The sequence below is a fragment of the Magnolia sinica genome, chromosome 19 (genome assembly GCF_029962835.1).
Source record: "Magnolia sinica isolate HGM2019 chromosome 19, MsV1, whole genome shotgun sequence".
NCBI lineage: Eukaryota > Viridiplantae > Streptophyta > Magnoliopsida > Magnoliales > Magnoliaceae > Magnolia > Magnolia sinica.
Genome location: NC_080591.1, coordinates 45,666,264 through 45,686,914, shown reverse-complemented (window position 1 = coordinate 45,686,914; position 20,651 = coordinate 45,666,264). Strand labels below are relative to the sequence as shown.

At 41.0% G+C, this 20,651-nt stretch overlaps 1 non-coding gene across 1 annotated transcript; it reads left to right on the top strand.

The window, feature by feature from the left end:
- Window positions 1-5,060: 5,060 nt before the first annotated feature.
- LOC131235918 (small nucleolar RNA R71) lies at window positions 5,061-5,167 on the top strand. Its single transcript, XR_009166431.1, has one exon. It is a non-coding gene; the product is annotated as a small nucleolar RNA R71 (small nucleolar RNA).
- The last annotated feature ends 15,484 nt before the right edge of the window (window positions 5,168-20,651 follow it).

Below are 20,651 nucleotides of genomic sequence, written 5' to 3'. Positions count from 1 at the left end.
AAATAATCTAAATGTGTCTTGTGATTTAGATTAACATTATATTCAAACTTCTTCTTAATCAATTGAGCACAAGAACTTAGGTGATAAATTACTTAGATGACTAGACTTCAGTAATTCAAAATTTAATTTCAATCTTATCATTATACTCAAAAGATTCTTAAATACACAACTTATCGCTTTCCAAATAGATAAACATTGAAAATTTTTCAAAATTTTTACAAATTTTGCTCAAAATTGAAAAAACATTGATTAGTTTACCTAGTCTCCCACCTCCAACCTAAAATCTACATTGTCTTCAATGTAAAAGAAATAAGCATGATTTGCAAAAGAGACAACATAATTGAAGGAGAAGTGATGGAAAGATAATACCTGATGAAGGAATTTTGAAGCTTTTTCTAAAGGATCTCAGAGTGAAGGTGGGTTGGTGCAAGAGTTAAACCAACAAAAAGCAAACTATACTAAAACAACGGAAAGTGAACTATCCTATTCCTATGAAAATGATAAACCTACCCATACCTCCATCATACTAGGAGATCAATCCTGGTACATAGGATCATTCAGAGGTATGAACATGTCCTTTGAATCAAATTTCTCAACAAATGGCTTTAATCGATGTCTATTTACTTTAAATTCATTGCCATTGTTTAGATTCCGAATCTCGACAACCTCATGAGGATAAACATTGATAATAATGAATGGGCCGATCCAACAAGATTGGAGTTTGCCCGGAAAGAGATGTAACCAAGAATTATACAAAAAGAACTTCTGACCTGGTGTGAATGATTTTCAAAGAATGTGTTGGTCATGAAACACCTTCATCCTGTCCTTATAAATTCTTGAGTTCTCGTACGCATCGTTCCGAATTTCTTCAAGTTCATTTAACTAAAGTTTGCGTAGTGAGCCAGCGTTGTCCAAGTTGAAATTCAGATTTTTAATAGCCTAGTAAGCTCTATGTTCCAACTCTACAAGCAAGTGGCAAGCCTTCCCATAGACAAGTCTAAAGGGAGACATTCCAATAGGGGTCTTAAATGTGGTATGGTAAGCCCACAAAGCATCGGTCAATTGGATTAACCAAACCTTTTGATCAGGGTTAACCATTTTCTCCAAAATGTGTTTGATCTCTTTATTGGAAATCTCAGCTTGCCCACTTATTTGTGGGTAGTATGGAGTGCTCACCTTGTGAGAGATGCCATATTTCTTCATTAAGTTCGCAAATGGCTTATTACAAAAATGTGAGCCCCCATCACTAATGATGGCTCGAGGCGTTCCGAATCGGGAAAGGATGTTTTCTTTTAAGAATTTAATGACCGTTTGATGGTCATTATTCTGACACGGAATCACTTCAACCCATTTAGTGACATAGTCTACAACAAGTAAAATATATAAATTCTGAATGGATTGGGGGAATGGTCCCAGGAAATCAATGCCCCAACAATTAAATGCTTCAATGATCAGAATGGGGTTTAGAGGCATCATATTTTGATGAGACAATGCTCCCAACTTCTGACAATACTCACAAGCTTTGTAAACTCATGAGTGTTCTTGAACATAGTGGGTCAGTAAAAACCACACTGTAGGATTTTGGCTGTGGTTTTTTACCAGAAAAGTGACCACCACAGGCCTGAGAGTGACGAAAGGAGATGACACTTTGGTATTCATTGTCTGGCACATATCTCCTTAAGATTTGGTTTGGGCAATATGTAAATAAATATGGATCATCCCAAAAGAATTTACGAACCTCGGCGAAGATTTTTTTCTTATCTTGCACAGTCCAATGTGTCGGCGTGAAACCTGTGGTAAGATAATTAGCAATATCAGCAAACCAAGGTGAATGAGGGACTTTAAACAATTGTTCGTTAGGGAACATGTCATTTATATGTGTCGTCTTAAAGAAATCAGAGAGAACATGTCATTCATTGTCTGGCACATATCTCCTTAAGAGTTCCTTTTCCGTAGTCGAGTAATTCACTTGGGTAGGAGAGTTTTACTTATGTAATGAATAGCGTAGGGCTTCTTTTCTTTTCTCTGGCCTAAAATCGCATCAAGAGCATAGTCGGATGCATCATACATAAGTTCAAAAGGAAAGCACCAGTCGGGTGGCTGCATGATAGGTGCAGTGGTTAATATGCCCTTAAGCTTAGTAAAAGCTTCTTGGCATTGCTTAGTCCACTCGTATGGTGTATCCTTTTGAAGTAAATTACATAGAGGATGAGAGAGGTGACTAAAGTCTTTTATGAATCTTCTGTAAAACCCGACATGTCCTAGGAAGGATCTCACATCTCGTATGTTTTTGGGTGGAGGTAGGTTAAAGATCAATTTTAGCCTTATCTACCTCAATTCCCTTAGATGAGATGATGAGTCTAAGGACAATTTCCTTATAAACCATGAAATGGTACTTCTCCTAATTCAATACCAAATTCTTTTCCTCGCATCGCTTTAGCATATTTTTCAAAATTTTCAAACATTCGCTGAAGGATGGATCGAAGATTGAGAAACCATCCATGAAGACCTCTAAGTATTGTCCCACCATGTCAGAAAAAATATCAACATGCATCGCTGAAAAGTGGCGGGGGCATTACATAGCCCGAATGACATCCTTCAGTAAGTAAAGGTGTCGTAAGGACATGTAAATGTGGTCTTTTCCTGATCTTCAAGGGCTATCTCGATCTGATTGTAGCCTGAATAACCATCGAGGAAGCAATAGTAAGAGTGATGAGCTAGCCTTTCCAAAATTTGATCGATAAAGGGTAAAGGAAAGTGGTCCTTCCTTGTGACGGTATTTAACTTCCTATAGTTAATGCACATTCTCCAACTAGTAGTGATCCTAGTTGGCACGAGTACATTATTGACATTAGCTACGATAGTGATTCTGAAGTTCTTAGGAACCACCTGAGTTGGACTCACCCATTGACTATTAGATATAGGGTATATAATACCCACATCCAATAGTTTAAGAACCTCGGCCTTGGCCACTTCCTTCATTTTTAGATTTAATCTACGTTGTGGTTGTCATGAGGTCTTCGCATTATCCTCTAGATGAATGCAGTGAGTACAAATCAAAAGGGTTAATTCCCTTGAGGTCCGTAATCGACCATTTAAGGGCTCTTTTATGCTCAATGAGAGTAGAGATGATCATACTCTCCTGTTCTTGCTTAAGGTGGGAAGAAATCACCACCGGGTATGTCTCACCTTGACCTAAATAGACATATTTCAAATCAGAGGGCAAAGGTTTTAGGTCAAGCTTCGGTGCCTTGAGGTTAGACGGTAGAGGCACTACATCAGTTTGGGGCAATTCTTCGAATTGTGGCCTCCATCGATTAACTTCAAGTACCAGCACAGTATTTAACATGGTCCCCATCTCCCTAATCATATCATCATCAAAAATCATGGGAGTGGGCCTGACACGTCTCTAGAGGGTTAGAAGATAAGGTCAAAAGTGTTCTATCTTCTACAAAAGAGTCAATCATGTTAATGTCGTAGAAATCGTCATCATCCTCTAATTGTTTGCCTGTGTTGAACAAGATATTTAACTCTAATGTCATATTCCCGAAAGACATACTCATGACTTCATTCCTGCAATTAATGATTGCATTTGAAGTGGCAAGGAATGGGTAACCAAGAATCACAAGAATTTGAGTGCTCATGTTACTGATGGGTTGCATATTCAGGACGATAAAATCTACCGAATAGTAGAATATGTCAACCTGGACCAACACATCCTCAATTACCCCTCTCAGTACATGAACTAAGTGATTAACAAGTTGTAATGTGGTTAGGGTGGGTTTTAATTCACCTAAACCTAACTATTTGTAGACCGAGTAAGGAATTAGATTTATGCTCGCTCCTAAGTCAAGAAGTGTGTGCTCAATTTAGTAGTTCCCAATTACACATGGTATGGTTGGGCTACCGAAATCTTTATATTTCTGTGGCACATCTTGCTTTAGGATGACACTCACTTTTTTAGTTAAAAAGATTTTCTTTTGAATATTTTGCCGTCTTTTGGTCGTATACAAGTCTTTCAAAAATTTGACATATAATGGTATTTGTTTAACTACGTCCATTAAAGGAATATTGACCTTTACTTGTTTCAACACCTCTAGAATATCCTGAGAGTTAAAGAGATTTTGGTGCAACTAACCGTTAGGAGAATGGTGTAATTGTCTTGCCTTGAAGTTCCGGTTTCAATTCTTATGGAGCAGTGCTAGATCTATCATTGTTGTCCTCTTCCAGGTCCTTGAGCTTTTCAACCATATCCAGAATGGTTTTGTCAATGGTCTTCTCATTCCTAAGAGTGGTGATAGATTTAGCTTGTTCCATCTGATTTGAAGAGCTTGGATCACTTATCTCATATTGCGGTTTAAGATTGGGGAGAGGTTGAGTAGGAAGCATCCCCCTTTCTATAACCGTAACATGTGAATCTATCTTTTGTATAAATTTTGTAAGTTCTTGTATTGCTTGAGTAAGATCCTGAGTTTGTGTGAAATTTTAAACCGGTTCTTCTTGAGGTTTCCCTTGATTTGGAATTTGATTGAAGAAACCTTAAGGGGTGGCAGTTTGTCCATTCCTCCAACTGAAATTTGGATGATTTCTCCAACTAGGATTGTATGTATTGGAGGTAGGTCCATTAAAAGGTCTTTGGTACTTGTTCAGGGCATTAGATTCCTCATTCAACACCTCTCGAAAGGCAGGTATTGTTGGACAATTTTCAGTTGTGTGAACATTGCAAACAAAAATACCGCAAACAATTTCCTTAACCTTATCCTTCTTTAGTTCCATGGCCTTAAATTTTCTTATGAGATTAGCTACTTTAGTATTAATATCATCCTCCTCTTTCAGAAGGTATAATCCGCCCCCTTTCCATTGATTAAGTGGGCCTAGAAGTGGTACTTGATTTTAGGAATGTGTCCCATGATTGTGCATTTTTGGCAAGTCTATCCAAGTAGTCCCACACATTATCGACATTTTTATTCATAAATTCCCCATTGCACATTGTCTCGACCAATTGGCACATGGAAGATGTCAGACCATTATAGAAAAAGTGTATAATGCGCCACGTTTTAAAACCTTGTTGTGGGCATGAACTGACAAGATCCTTGAACTGCTCCCAACATTGGAAGAATGTTTCATCCTCCTTTTGGGTGAAGTTCATGATTGACTTTCTAAGGGTGTTTGTTTTATGATGTGGAAAAAATTTCTTTATGAACTCCCTTACCATGTCAGTCCATGTGCCAATAGATTGAGGATGTAGTGAGTGCAACCATGTCTTAGCTCTCTCTTTCAAAGAAAAGGGAAAGAGTTTTAGTCTGACCGTGTCCTTAAACACGTTAGGAAAATATAAAGTGACTATAATCTCATCAAACTCTTTCAAGTGTAGATATGGACTTTCAGATTCAAGTCTATGGAATTTTAAAAGGAGTTGGATCACCCCTAGCTTAATATCCATATGTCCCATATTTTCTAGAAAAACCATGCATGAGGGTGTGCTCACCCCCGCCGGTTGTAGATAATCTCGTAAGGTATAAGGGGGGAGGGGGTTCTTGATGTACCTCTTTCTCATCTTGGACTTCCTCAACCCTAGGTTGAGGTTGTTTTCCCAGTTGATTGACAGTCATAGCCTCAGTTAACTCTGAGGATCTCAGGTGGTGTCTAATCCTACGATGGATAGATAAACCCTCAGCCAATCCTCCTTCTCTCAAGAGACGTAGAGTGTTGTCACGGCCCCACCTGGGCATGAAACATCTCAACCCTCAATTTCAGATTCTGACCTAAACCAAAAAGATAGAAAGGAAATAGAAATCTTAAAATAGAGAGTGAGAGAGGGAATTAGAAGTTACTAAATTAGAAGTTCCTAAATTAAGATCCTACAAAACAAAACAAAACAAAACAAGTCAGTTTCTAAAAAAACAGAAATTCTAAAATTAGAAAGTTTCTAAAAAAAATTAAGAAAATAAACTAGTTTCTAAAAAGGAAAGTTTCTAAAAACAGAAAATTAGAAAGTTTCTAAAGAGAGAAAATAGAAAGTTTCTTAAAAGAGAAAAGGAAAGTTCCTAAACCTAGAATTAGAAAGTAGATCTAAGAAAGTTTCTATAAAAAAAGTTAGTTTATAAAAAATTTAGTTTCTAAAAACAAATTAGGAAAGTTTCTAAACCTAGAAATAGAAAGCTAAGTTAGTTTCTAAAATAATTCAAAAAACCCTAATCGTAAAAATAGAAACTAGAAAAACCCTAATCTTAACCTAATTCCAAAACTAGTTATTCTAAGAAAAACACAACCGTTAGTCCCCAGCAACGGCGTTAAAAACTTGTTCACAACCCCAAGTATAGGGTCACAATGTAGTAATAATCTCGGTAAGACTGAGGTCGAATCTACAAGGACTAATCTCGTGAGTATTCTGAAGGCAACTATAAGTAGAACTAGAAAAATATATAAAACTAATTCTGAAGGCAAACTATACACCAGATTTCGATCCTGGGATCCTAAAAGGAGAATTTTTCAACGTACATTTACCTCGTAATAAGCATAACCACAAGTTTACCCAAATCACAAAGGCAATATCATCATCACATTTCCACTAATATAAACAGTTGAATACAGTACTGAAAGAGAAATACATATATCAAAAATCAAATCTCCAGAATACAGTTGCACGCTCCAAGCTCAACGCTGCTGCGACTTAACATCACCTATACGTATCAATCATGTATAAGCTTATAAAAAGCTTAGAGGGTGGTGTAAGTGTGTGTATAAAATAAGTGTCAGGTATGCAATATCAGAGCAATGCAGAAATGTGTTGGTAAGTCCATAAATATCATTAGCATTATCCAGGTTATACGATGCAAAAACATAATAAGCCAATATCATATACTGAGGATGCAATGCATTATGCGGTGCGAATGAAATGACCAAGCTAAAGTGTGAAGTCGGCATGATAGTATGTAGTATCGCATGCTATGAGGTCCATCACAAGGGACTTCTATCCAAACCAGTGTCATACCTAAATTTGTATAACCAGACTCAATGTGGTAAACACCTGACCTCAGGTTAGTCGTGCACCCCAACCAAAATCCTGGCCATTGTGAAGGTACACAATAATTAGTTGCGCACCACCAGCCCAAGTTATTAGTAAATGAAGGAATGAATGAGTAAAATGCTAAGTATGCAACTCGTGCTCAATAAGTCCACATATCAGTACTGTACATCTCTAGGATCATCACTGAGATCTAATACACTCTACGCTAGCTTGCTGTCCCTATCCGAACGCACAACTAGGTAAGTGAAAAAGACCTCACTATCCGCCTACCAATATTGGGCCCGACTTGTCGATAGCGGACCCATTCCTCAAGATGGTCAAACTCAATCTAGATATTACCCCCTCACTCAGGAAGGTAAGGTCACACTCCTTTCCAACTGACCACGACATAGTGGAGACGCGACTCACTGGTATACGGCCCTCATGCGTTCATGTATATCCACTCGGTCTAGATGTTAGAGCATCCCCTGGCTTTGGGAGTTTAGAGATTTTTACCCAGGGATATCTATGACACCCGTATGCTAGAACCAAACATTTTTGGTGTCTTATCTAGCCATCCATGACATGCTTGTGGAGGCCACGACCCTGATGTTGCTAGGGCATATAGTAGTCATATCCCAAAATGCGAGATGCATGAGTCGCATAGTCCAATCATTCATCAATCCTGCGCATACGAGCGCTCATGTGGGACGACTCTGCCTATAAGGGAGTCCCATAAACAACCTGCCCTATAGCATATACAATGGTCAACCACACCTCAAACATGCAGATGATGCACATGGGCATGTATCATGATGTTATGCTGTCACATACTCATAATCAGTATCGATAACCGGTACCGATAATCGACATCGATAATCGCCCTCGATAATCGGCATTGATAATCGGCCTTGATAATTGGCCTATATGCAAGGCGGGGTCCATAGATGAACAGTCGATCTAAATCATAATATAAGGATTGGCCCTTGGTTGTGGATATGCCAAATCCAGTAGCACGGAGCCATCCGTCCACGACTATGATAGACCATGCAACATCAATGGGGCCCAAAGATTTGGGTTAAGCCACTTAGAGAATGATGAGAATGGGCCTAACAAGGCCTAAGGGAAGGTCATAATGTGGACATTTAACCATCATTACCCATCAACATGGACATTTAACCAACATTGCTCCCAAGGAGTGGCCCTCATAGGGCCAAACATATAGTGGGGCCCATGACCTCACATAAGGCCTCACATACAATCACAATGGGCCTCATCACATTAAGTGGGCCGCATCGCATGGGCCTCATATACATCAAGTGGGCCGCATCGTATGGGCCTCATATAAATCACAATGGGGCCGCTTCACATAAGCCCCACACATTGCAATGGGCCACATCTCATGGGCCTAATACACATCACAATGGGCCACATCACATGGGCCTGATATACATCACAATGGGCCTCATCTCATGGGCCTCTCATACAGCACAATGGACCTCATATACATTATCATGGGCCGCACCACATGAGCTTCATATACAACACATTGGGCCTCTCTCATGGGCCACATATACATCACAATGGGCCTCGGCACATGGGCCATAAATACATCACATTAAGGTGGGCCCTGCACATTTCAAATGGGCCATAAATACATCACATTGGGCCTCATCAAATGGGCCGCACAAACATCATATTGGGCCGCATTTAAGGGCCATACAAACATCACATTGGGCCGCACATATGGGCCCCACAAACATCATATTGGGCTGCATTTAAGGGCCACACAAACATGAAGTGGGCAGCAACATTGGGCCTCATATACATTAAATGGGCCCATCGTTCTAGCAGGACTATCTAAACCATTCATCTATTTTTAGAGACCATTACAGAGCATTACCCAAAAATGAATCATATCAAAAGATCATCTGGACCATACCAGAAATAGCAGCAGAGATAATGATTTCCACTGATTGAAATCCATAGGGCCCACCATAACAAGTATTTTCCATCCATTCTGTTCATAAGGTCACAAAGACCTGAATTAAGAGGAATACAAATTTCATATCGATCCAAAACTTCAGTGATCCCAAACGGGTTCAATGGTAGACGTTCAATCCTCCACTGGTTGCAGTGTGGTCCACTTAATAGACAGGCGAATATAACATATACATCAGCAGTGGGCCCCACCGTCCAATCATCTGGACGGTGTGGATTTAATCCACATATCATGATCAGACCCACAGAACTTGTGACGTTGCATAGTAGCTAAGGCTGCTCGTCTAATAGATGGACGATTGGATGTAACACATGCCTTACATGGGGCCCATAGAACTTACTGACATCACCTACAGTAGCAAGCTGCTGGTGGGACCCACAGAGCTTGCTGACATCACATATACAACAACTGTATAGCTGGTGGAGGTACTCGAGCCAATCCTCTTCCACCATAGATATCAAGGTGGGTCCACACGTCCTAAAAGGCTGGATGGTGTGGATGTAATACATACAGGTGGGTCTCACTAGCATGTGGGCCACCTAGGGACTGGGCCGACCCCAAATATCCACTCAACTAGGTGGGCCGGCCAGGAAAAACACAAACATTATAGTGGGCCTAGTTGTCCATCGGGTCTGCCCAGTTTGGACCCAGGCCCTAAAATGATATCTCTGATGGACGGTGTGGGCAGAGTACATATATCAAGGTGTGTACCACTGTTTAGCTGCTGGATGGTGGATACAACACATATGCATCATGTGTGGGTTACACACGGATGAACGGTTTGGATATAAAATGTACCTCATGATCAGGGCCCTACACTGCCTGTCTAGATGGACGGTGATAATGTAAAATAGGTGGATGGCGTAGATGGAATACATATACATCAAGGTGGGCCCCACCCCCTCACGCGCTACACGTGTGGGGTGGGCCCAAGGCTGCCAAAAAGGAGGACGTGAGGATATAACTGAAAAGGCCAAGCTATATGTCCTAAAGGGGGGGGGGGGTGAATAGGACTATGAAAAATTCAAGCCTTAATAGCGGAATAGAAGAATATGATAGCCAAATAAAGGAAAATAATTCACAACGCAGAAATGAAAAGCAGCCTCAATAATCAAGTATTGAGAGATTGATACAAATGATATTCTAAAGACAACCTTACACCATAAAAACCAAGGGTTTATGGCAGGACAACCTTATTTCTAGAAAGTTCTTTATATCAAAAACTCAAACTGAAGAGGAATAAATAAATAACGAGGAATAAATAAATAGTAAGGAATAGAAATATTAAACTATTACAACATTCCCCACAATGCTTTAAATGTAAATATTACAACATTCACATCAACACATACATCCCACAAACTTTGAATGATAAAAGATAGAAAATAAATAACACATCCACAAAACACAGAGTAATAGTGGTTTGCCTGTGTGTTCACCAACTGTTAAACAATAGCTACACAGTTTGCTACTCCACTCTTAATATCCTCACTCAGTGGATATTAGCGTTCACTATGAAAATAGGTTTCTCGTGTTCACCTAAAGCCTTCACAATTGTGTCTTTCAAATGGGCTTACACAATTCAAAAAACCCACTTCTGAGTTTTTTAGCTCTCCTCAGATAACTAACAAATTGAGATTTTTTTGGCTTAATCTCAAATAAAACCAAAATAATGAAATTTATAATAAAGTAAAATACCTGGATTTCTCTTTTTGTTGTAGCCCGGAAGAACCAAATCGGAGTAGAAGTTCGAATAGAAGTTCAATGTCCAATACTCACTTAAGAAATGGATCAAGGTTCTAGATTGATTTTAAATTAAATCAGGTGGGCTAGCTATATTTGATTTTGATTCCAAGAAGAAGGAATATCACAATTCCTCTTTTCAATTCAGATTGGAATATAGAAACAAAACCAAATCAATAAAGCTAATAAAAGAGAATATTAAATATGCACAAATTAGCTTAAAATGAATACAAACTTATCTCAGAGTGATGCCTTGATTTTGCTTGAATTGAGTTATCAAACTCTGAAATTTGTTATCTATTTATAGTTGCAGAAACTCGTCTACAACTGGTCTTGAGGACAGTATACTGGTCGTAGAAGAAACAGATTTTTGAAATTTTAAGCGCGATCGGATAAAACCGTTCTACGACTGGTCGAAAGTTGTCCACGACAGGTCGCGAGCCCTCCACGACTGGTCGTGACCAACCCACGACTGGTCGTGAGGTACCAAGTTTAGTTACTGGAGTTTGAGTCGAAGGTGCATGACAGGTTGTGAACAAGTTGAGCACTATTCACATGATCGGTCGAGAAGACTCCAGGACTGGTCGTAGCTCAACCAAAAAATTTTAAAAATTTGCAACAACTTAGGACTGGTCCTGGAATTTCTTAGACTGGTCGAGCCAGTTCTAGGACTAGTCGAATAGGGTCCAGGGCTAATCTTAGAACAGACCAAATTCATATAAAAAGTTTCAATATGAATTATGTATACAAAATGACCTACCCTAAGGTCAATCTAAGGTCAATCATACCTAGAAAGTGAGATATGAACATCGAGACTTCATAAGATAGTTGACCTTTGAAGATTGTAAAGCTTGGGATCTCTATACTTGATGTAGCATTGAACTTAAGATCTTTTAGAGCTTGAATTACACTTCATTTCGAGTTGTACACTAACTTGAGTCTTTGAACAAGATCACTTCTTTCGTTGTAGCTTGTACTTGTATTTCTTGAACTGGTTTGAAGTAAATCTTCTTTCTTGACTTGAAGTAACGTGTTTAGAGAGGTGATGCAATGTCTTAATCATATATACCAATGAGCTACACAAGACATAAATTGCTCAAGACAAAGATTAATGTTTTGGCACCACAAAATTTGACAACCAAAGGAGCATAAAACCATAGCACTTACAATAACTCATACCTCATGATCTGATCCACCCTCCAGAGTTCTAGACGGTGTGGATCTGCAGCACACACATCATGGTAGTCCCCACGTGGGACTCATGGACGGACAGCATGGTTGAGACACATATATTAGAGGTGGGTCCACACATGTGGCCTACCTCATCTTAGAACAAAGCTGATATTTGTTTTCCCTTTCATACAGTCCAGTAGCAGTTGCTGCTGGACGCCTATGCCTGGATGGTCAGGATCAGGTGGGCCCATGTTCTGGATAAAATGGATGGACGTGTGGATGTGGAACACACATCATAGTGCGTCTAACGCACACACATCAAGGTGGGTCTACGTGGTGGCCCACCAAGGCTTTGGATCGGTTGATATTTGTGTTTTTCCTTCATTCAGATTATTGGACGGTGCTAGCAGTGCTGGACCATCCAGCCACCTGCTGGACGATAGAAAAGTGGGCCCTGCAGGTAAATGGCATGGGTATAATACAACATGGTGGGCCACACACACACACATCAGGTGGGCCACACACCTCATCATCATCACCACCACACAAAAAGGAAAATAGAGAGAGACAGAAAGAAAAGATGGAAATGGGAAGAGCTTCGCCACTATGAGCTCCTCCATGTACATATATCAAGATGGGTACCACCACAAGTGGGCCCTCAAATGAAAATCAACGGTTGGATATCCTAAAATCACCCACCGTTTACTCTTCTTCCTCCTCCTTAAGCTTCTAATGCTTCAAAAGTGCTCCTTCAATGGTGGAGGTGATGATCCAAGGGTCGGATTTAGTGGGATCTTGCGTGGAAGGGGGGGTTGGCTTGATGGAGTTTTTGGTCTCCAAGCTTGGACGTCCAAAGGCTCTTTGGTTGTTAGGAAAAATGCCTAGGGAAGAGAGAAAGAGAGGTTGTAAGGGAGAGGGATGGGTGATGGGTGATAGGTGGTATGAGTTGTGTTGACTTTGGGTGAGAAAGGGATGGGTGTGATGAGATATGTACTTGACTTATACATTAATTGATTGATTTGATATTTAGTAGAAATTCTCTTGGATTTTGCAAATGCGTGGCGTTTCTTCGAGATAAACACGGGCCCACATCTCCTAGCCTGGGTATCGCATCGGTGCTCAAGATGCAGCGTTGGAACCGCGGCGACAGTGCGGTCGCAATGGTACAAGTCTCGGGTTGAGCCAACTCAGATCTATGGGATACAACTTAGGGTTGCTCGTAAACACTGATTACAAGTCGCGGGTTGTCGCAATTCTACTAGGAGGATTGCGGGATCCTATGGAACAGTACGAAGTAGGATGCGGGTCTTACAGCTCTCCCCTCTTAATAAAAATTTCATCCTCCAAATTTGCACTATTACGCAATTAGACGTAACTCATAAGGGAAGGGAGGAGAAATCATAACATTATATATATTGAAAACAGAATACAATCGAATAGCGCTTGCAAATCTCAGGCTCTTGCTCTTAAGACGCCTCATCACACTATGATGACCCCACTAATCCTTGGATCCCAGTCAGAAACGATCGAGACTGGAATACTATGTAGCCTTACAATCTCAACGGTATGGAGCTATTTCAGAAAGTTTCTAAGTTATTCGAACTCAGGGATCTAATCATTCTAAGTTCTCAAGAATCATAGTGTAGGGTAGCTATCAGCAGATATGTGATGTTATCCTTAGGTATTCCCAAGTTATGCTCTGATACCAACCTCTGTCGTGCCCTAAACTCAGAAACCAGGCTTATAAAATTTTCGATCGCCGAATACGATGCCGACAGCCTTTGTAGTACCCCATTCTTGACTTCTAGCGCCCATACGCCAGATTCTGATCCTGGGATCCTATAAGGAGGATTTTTCAACATACATTTATCTTGTAATAAGCATAACCACAAGTTTACCCAAATCACAAAGGCAACAACATCATCACATATCCACTAATATAAACAGATAAATATAGTTCTGAAAGGGAAATACTTATATCGAAAATCAAAGCTCCAAAAGACAGTTACATGCTTCAAGCTCAATGTTGCTTTGACTTAACGTCACCTGCACGCATCAATCGTGCATAAGCTTATAGAAAGCTTAAAGGGTGGTGTAAGTGTGTGCACAAGGTAAGTGCTAAGTATGAAATATCAGAATAATGCAGAAACATGCTGGTAAGTCCATAAATATCATCAGCATTATCCAGGTTATGCGATACAAAAACATAATAAGCCAATATCATATATTAATGAAGCAACGTAGATCAGCTATGTAATGCGAAAACATAGTAAGCTAGATATCATATACTGGGGATGCAATGCCATATGCAGTGCTTATGAAATGACCAAGATTGAGTGTAAAGTCGTGATGATAGTATGTACATACTATCGCAGGCTATGGGGTCCATCACAAGGGACTTCTATCCAAACCAATCCCATACCTAAATTTAGATAGCTAGAGTCAATGTGGTAAACTCTTGAGCTCAGGTTAGTCGCACACCCCAACCAAAATCCTGGACATTGCGAAGATATACAATAATTTGTTGCACACTATCAGCTCGAGTGGATAGTGAATGAATGAGTAAAATGCTGAGTATGCAACTCGTGCTCAATAAGTCCACATATCAGTACTGTACATCTTTTGTATCATCACCGGGGTCTAGTACACTCAACACCAGCTTACCGCCCCTATTCGAGCGCACAACTAGATAAGTGGAAGAGACCTCACTATTCGTCTGTCAATATCGGGCCCGGCTCGTCGATAGCATACCCATTCCTTAAGTTGGTCAAACTCAACCTAGATATTTCCCCCTCACTCAGGCGGGTAAGGTCACACCTCTTTCCAACCGACCACGACATAGTGCGAAACGTGACCTACTAGTATACAGCCCTCATGTGCTCATGTATATCCACTCAGTCTAGACGTTGGAGCGTCCACTGGCCTCGGGGGTTTAGGAATTTTCACCCAGGGATATCTATGGCACCCGTATGTTAAAACCAAACATTTTTGGTGTCCTATCTGGCTATCCACAACATGCCTGTGGAGGCCATGGCCCTGATGTCGCTAGGGTGTACAGTAGTCATATCCCAAAATGCGAGATGCATGAGTCACATAGTCCACTCATGCATTAATGCTATGTATATCGAGTGCTCATATGTGACGACTCCGCCTATCTGGGAGTCTCATAAATAACCTGCCCTATGGCAGATGCTATGGTCATCTACACCTCAAACATGCAGATGATGTGCATGGGCATGTATCATGATGTTATGTTGTCACATACTCATAATCAGTATCGATAACCGGCACCGATAATCGATATCGATAATCGGCTTCGATAATTGGCATTGATAATCGGCCTTGATAATTAGCATCGATAATCGACCTATATACAAGGCGGGGTCCATAGATGAATTGTCGATTTAAATCATAATATAAGGATCGGCCCTCGGTCATGTATATGCCAAATCCGGTAGCACGGAGCCATCCGTCTACGACGACGATGGACCATGCAACATCAATGGGGCCCAAAGATTTGGGTTAAGCCACTTAGAGAATGATGAGAATGGGCCTAACAAGGCCTAAGGGAAGGTCACAATGTGGACATTTAACAATCATTGTCCATCAACGTGGACATTTAACCAACATTGCTCCCAAGGAGTGGCCCTCATAGGGCTAAACATTTAGTGGGGCCCATGACCTCATATAAGGGCCTCACATACAATCACAATGGGCCTCATCACATTAAGTGGGCCGCATCACATGGGCCTCATATACATCGCATGGGCCACATCGCAAGGGCCTCATATAAATCACAATGGGGCCGCTTCACATGAGCCTTACACATTGCAATGGGCCGCATCTCATGGGCCTCATACACATCACAATGGGCCGCATCACATGGACCTGATATACATCACAATGGGCCTCATCTCATGGGCCTCTCATACAGCACAACGGACCTCATATAAGTTATCATGGGCCGCATCACATGAGCTTCATATACAACACATCGGGCCTCACTCATGGGCCACATATACATCACAATGGGCCTCGGCACATGGGCCATAAATCCATCACATTAAGGTGGGCCTGCACATTCCAAATGGGCGACAAATACATCACATTGGGCCTCATCAAATGGGCCGTACAAACATCATATTGGGCCACATTTAAGGGCCACACAAACATCACATTGGGCCACACATATGGGCCACACAAACATCATATTAGGCTCCATTTAAGGGCCACACAAACATGAAGTGGGCAGCAACATTGGGCCTCATATACATCAAGTGGGCCCATCGTTCTAGCATGACTATCTAAACCATTCATCTATTTTTAGAGACCGTTATAGAGCATTACCCAAAAATGAATCATATCAGAAGATCATCTGGACCATACCAGAAATAGCAGCGAAGATAACGATTTCCACTGATTGAAATCCACGGGGCCCACCATAACAATTATTTTCCATCCATTCTGTTCATAAGGTCACAAAGACCTGAATTAAGAGGAAAACAAATTTCATATCGATCCGAAACTTCAGTGATCCCAAACGGGTTCAATGGTAGATGTTCAATCCTCCACTGGTTGCAGTGTGGTCCACTTGATAGACGGGTGGATAGAACATATACATCAGCAATGGGTCCCACCGTCTAGCCATTTGGACAGTGTGGAATTAATCCATATATTATGATCGGACCCACAAAACTTGTGACATTGCACATCAGCTGATGTAAGACCCGTATCGTAGACCATACCGTTCCTTAAACTCCCGCAGTCCTCCTGATCGAATTTTGGTGACCTACGACCCGTAATCGGCGTTTGCACGCGACCCTATGTCGTATCCCATATATCTGAGTCAATTCGACCCGAAACTTGTACCCTAGCGACCGTGCCATCACCGTGGTTCCAACGCCGTATCTCACGCAGTGACGCGATACCTAGGCCAGGAGTTGTGTGCCTGCATTTATTTTGAGGAAAACGTTGCGTGTTGGGAATTCTGAGAGAATCTCTATCAAACTTCACATCAATCAAGTCAAGTACTAACCCATACCTAGCCATCTCTTTTTCACCAACAAGGCATGACAACCATTCCTCTCTCACCCAAAAGTCAACAAGCACCATGCCCTCTCATCCTATCACTCCATCCATCACCACTCCTCTCTCTCTCATTTTCTCAAGTCCATCTCCCAAGCAACTAAAAGTACTATGTTAATAAACCCTAAGTATTGTCAAATTTTGGTATGCCAAACCAATTCAAGTTTGTATCTTGATTTGTATCAAGCTTGTGCATTTGTTCACAATGAATCTTCGACATTCATTCTGTTCGTGCTGAATTTATCTTACCGATATCTATGACGAACTTACCAAGATCTTCAAACTTGAAGAAAGTGAAGACTTTTATAAATTGATTGAAGACTTAACTTTTGCGGTTCAAGATCTGGAACCAGAAAAGTCCAAGAACTCAAGTCCTAATTGAAGACTATGTTTGATATGTCAAGTTCAAGCTTCGAAGATCGCAAGAATTAAAGTTATTGAAGTGATCAATAGTTTGATGGTTCATGTGTTCTATCTCACAAGTAAGGTATGATTGACCTAGATTGACCTTATATCATGATTAGATCATTTCATACTTTCGGTCGGTCGTTTTGGTCATTTTATAAGTGTTAAATTCTGTTCTTTCGACAAGCCCTAACACTGCCTCGACCGGTCCTAGAATTTCCTCGACCAGTCCAAGATTTGTTATGAATTATTAAAATTTTTCTGTTGGTCTACGACCAGTCCTGGAAACTGATCGACCAGTCATGTGAATAGTGCTCGACCAGTCGTGCAGTGCTCGACTCATTTTTCAGCGAGTAATCTGGACTCACACGACCAGTCATGTGTTGTCCACGACTAGTCGAGCAGGCCACTCGACCAGTTGTGGGACCCATAAGGCCAGTCGTGTAACTGAAAAATCTTATCACGCCAGAATTTTTGAAAATCTGTTTGGATAAGGCTAGCCGTAGCTAATCAAAGGCCAGTCGTGCGAACCAATTTTTTACCTATAAATAGTGCTCGAATTTTAGCATTTTCTATTCAATTCTTATCATTTTAAGCAATCATTCTAAGATTATTTTGAGTACATTCTAGGCTATTTTGTGCATATTTAAGATTCTTTAAAGTAGCTCTTGTTATTTGATTTTGAATCTCTATTCCATTCTTATATTGAAAAGGGATATTCGATTTACCTTTCTTGAGATCAAAATCAATACAAAGCCTTTGCTAATTTAATTAAAAATTATCTAAACTTAGAACCCTATACACTTGTGAGATTGAACGTTGAACATCTACGTCGTCATCAAGTTGGTTCTATCGGGCTGCTTCAGAATCTTCATACAGATAAGTATTTTACTTTTTCTGTAATTCAATTCTATTTGTTTGGTTTGTGAGATTGTTCTAGAAAATCTCCATTTGTGGTTTGTTTGAGGTGATCCAGAAAACTCAGAGCGTGGGGTTTTTGAATTGTGTAAGCCCACTTGAAAGACACAATTGTGAAGGTTTTAGGTGAACCTTGAAAAACCTATTTTGGATTAGTGAACGCTAATATCCCGTGGGAGTGGATATTAGGAGTGGAGTAGTTGTGTGGCTATTGTTTAACAGTTGGTGTACACACAAGCGAACTACTATAATTCTCTGTGTTTGGTTGATGTGTGGTTGATTTCTATATCTTTTATGGTTTAAGATTGTGGGATGTATTTGTGGATGTCAATGTTATAATGTTTAAATTTCAGCATTGTGTGGTGAATGTTGTAATAGATTAGTTTCTATTTCTTTCATATCCTCTTCATTTTGAGTTTTTGATACTCACCCACGTTCTAGTAAGGTTGTCCTGCCATAAACTATTGGTTTTTAGTGTTAGGTTGTCCTTAGAACCAAGTTTGTATCAACCTCTCAATACTTGATTTTTGAGGTTGTTATTTCCTTTGGTTATTTACATTTTATTTGGCTATCTTGTTGTTTATATTTTACTTATTTATTTTTATTTGCCATAGTCCTATTTACAACCCCCCCCCCCCCTCAAGGACTTTTTGCTCAGCCTTTTTAGTAACTTTCAAGGAGAGGACGTCCAAGATGCCCATCAAGAAGCTATGGTGTGGCCCACTCCCTACCACCCAATCTCCCATCCTAGCCATCTAAACTTCATCATCCTCCATTAAAATCGAAGCTTAGGAGCCAAGGAGTCGAAGGAGCTAAAGAAGAAGATGATCGGTGGGTGTTCATAGCGTTAGATTTTTTATTTTGATTTAGGGTCCACACGATTTTGGGACCCGTTTTCATGTATGTGATTGTAAGCAAGAGGGGCCCATAGTGGTGGGGTCCCTCTATCTCACCGCTCCCTCCCTCTCTCTCTCTCTCTTTCTCTTTCTCTCTCTCCTTTTCTTTTGAGATATATGTATGTGGCCAACCTGATAGATCAAATCTGGACTGTCCAGATTTTCTGGACGTCAATTTATAGAGCCCACCTTGCTGCTCATTTTTGGACCAGCCCAGATGTAGGGGAAAACATAAATATCGGCCTGATTTTAAGGTCGTGTGGACCCACCCCTGATGTATGCAGCCCATCCTTGTGGGGCTCATGTGATGTGTGGGATTCATCCCAGCCATCTGTCTAATAAGCTGGGACGGTGGACCCCACTACTAGTGACGTCAGCAAGTTCTGACCCCATCACAAGGTATATGTTATATTTACACCGTCCACCCATTTGGAGGCATGGCCAACCCCACATGTGTGGGGGTGGGACCCATCTTGATGCATTTATTTAATATCCCCACCATCCAGAGTTCTTTGGACGGTGTAGTGGGAACCCACCTTCATATTTGTGGTTTGAAATCCACAACGTCCGTCCCTTACTGGGATGTGGGACCCACCCACATGTGCCACACATGTGGGGTGGGCCCACCTTGATGTATATATTCTGTATTCACACCGTCCATCTAGACGGTGTGATGTGTGGGCTACCATGATGTATGTTTTTATCCACACCGTCCATCTAGACGGGTGGTGTGGGGCGCACCATAATGTATGTGTTTCTCTAGCCGTTCATCCATCTTGCAGCACGTGGGACTTGGGTCCCACTGCTGGTTGACGTCAGCAAGCTCTGTGGGGCACCATGATGTATGAGTTTTTCCACGCCGTCCATCTGTTTCTGCTTGTGAGACCCCCTACAATGTATGTGTTTTTACACCACGCCGTCCATTTGTTTTATGGGGTGAGGCCCACCTTAATGTATGTGTTGTACATTAGCACCGTCCATCTATATGTGCCGTGGGATGCACCGTGATGTATGTATTATATATCTATGCCGTCCATTTGTGTGGCCCGCCGTGATGTATGATTCAGGCTACCCATCCATTTTTCCTGGGTAATGGGATGCCCCATTAGGCCCACCTTGTGATGCAATAGGCCCGCATCGATGTTTGTATTGCAAGCATACTACCTATCCCTCATGCCTAACCCTTGGGCCCTTATGTGCGGCCCAATATAATGAACTTATGGCCCATATGTGAGGCCCAATCCGATGTGTATGAGGCCTATGAGCAAGCCCAATGTGATATATTTATGGCCCATTGATGCGGCCCAATATGATGTATATGAGGCCCAAACTGATGTGTATAAGGCCCATATGTGAGGCCCAATCTGATGTGTATGAGGCCCATGAGTGAGGCCCAATGTGATGTACTTATGGCCCATTG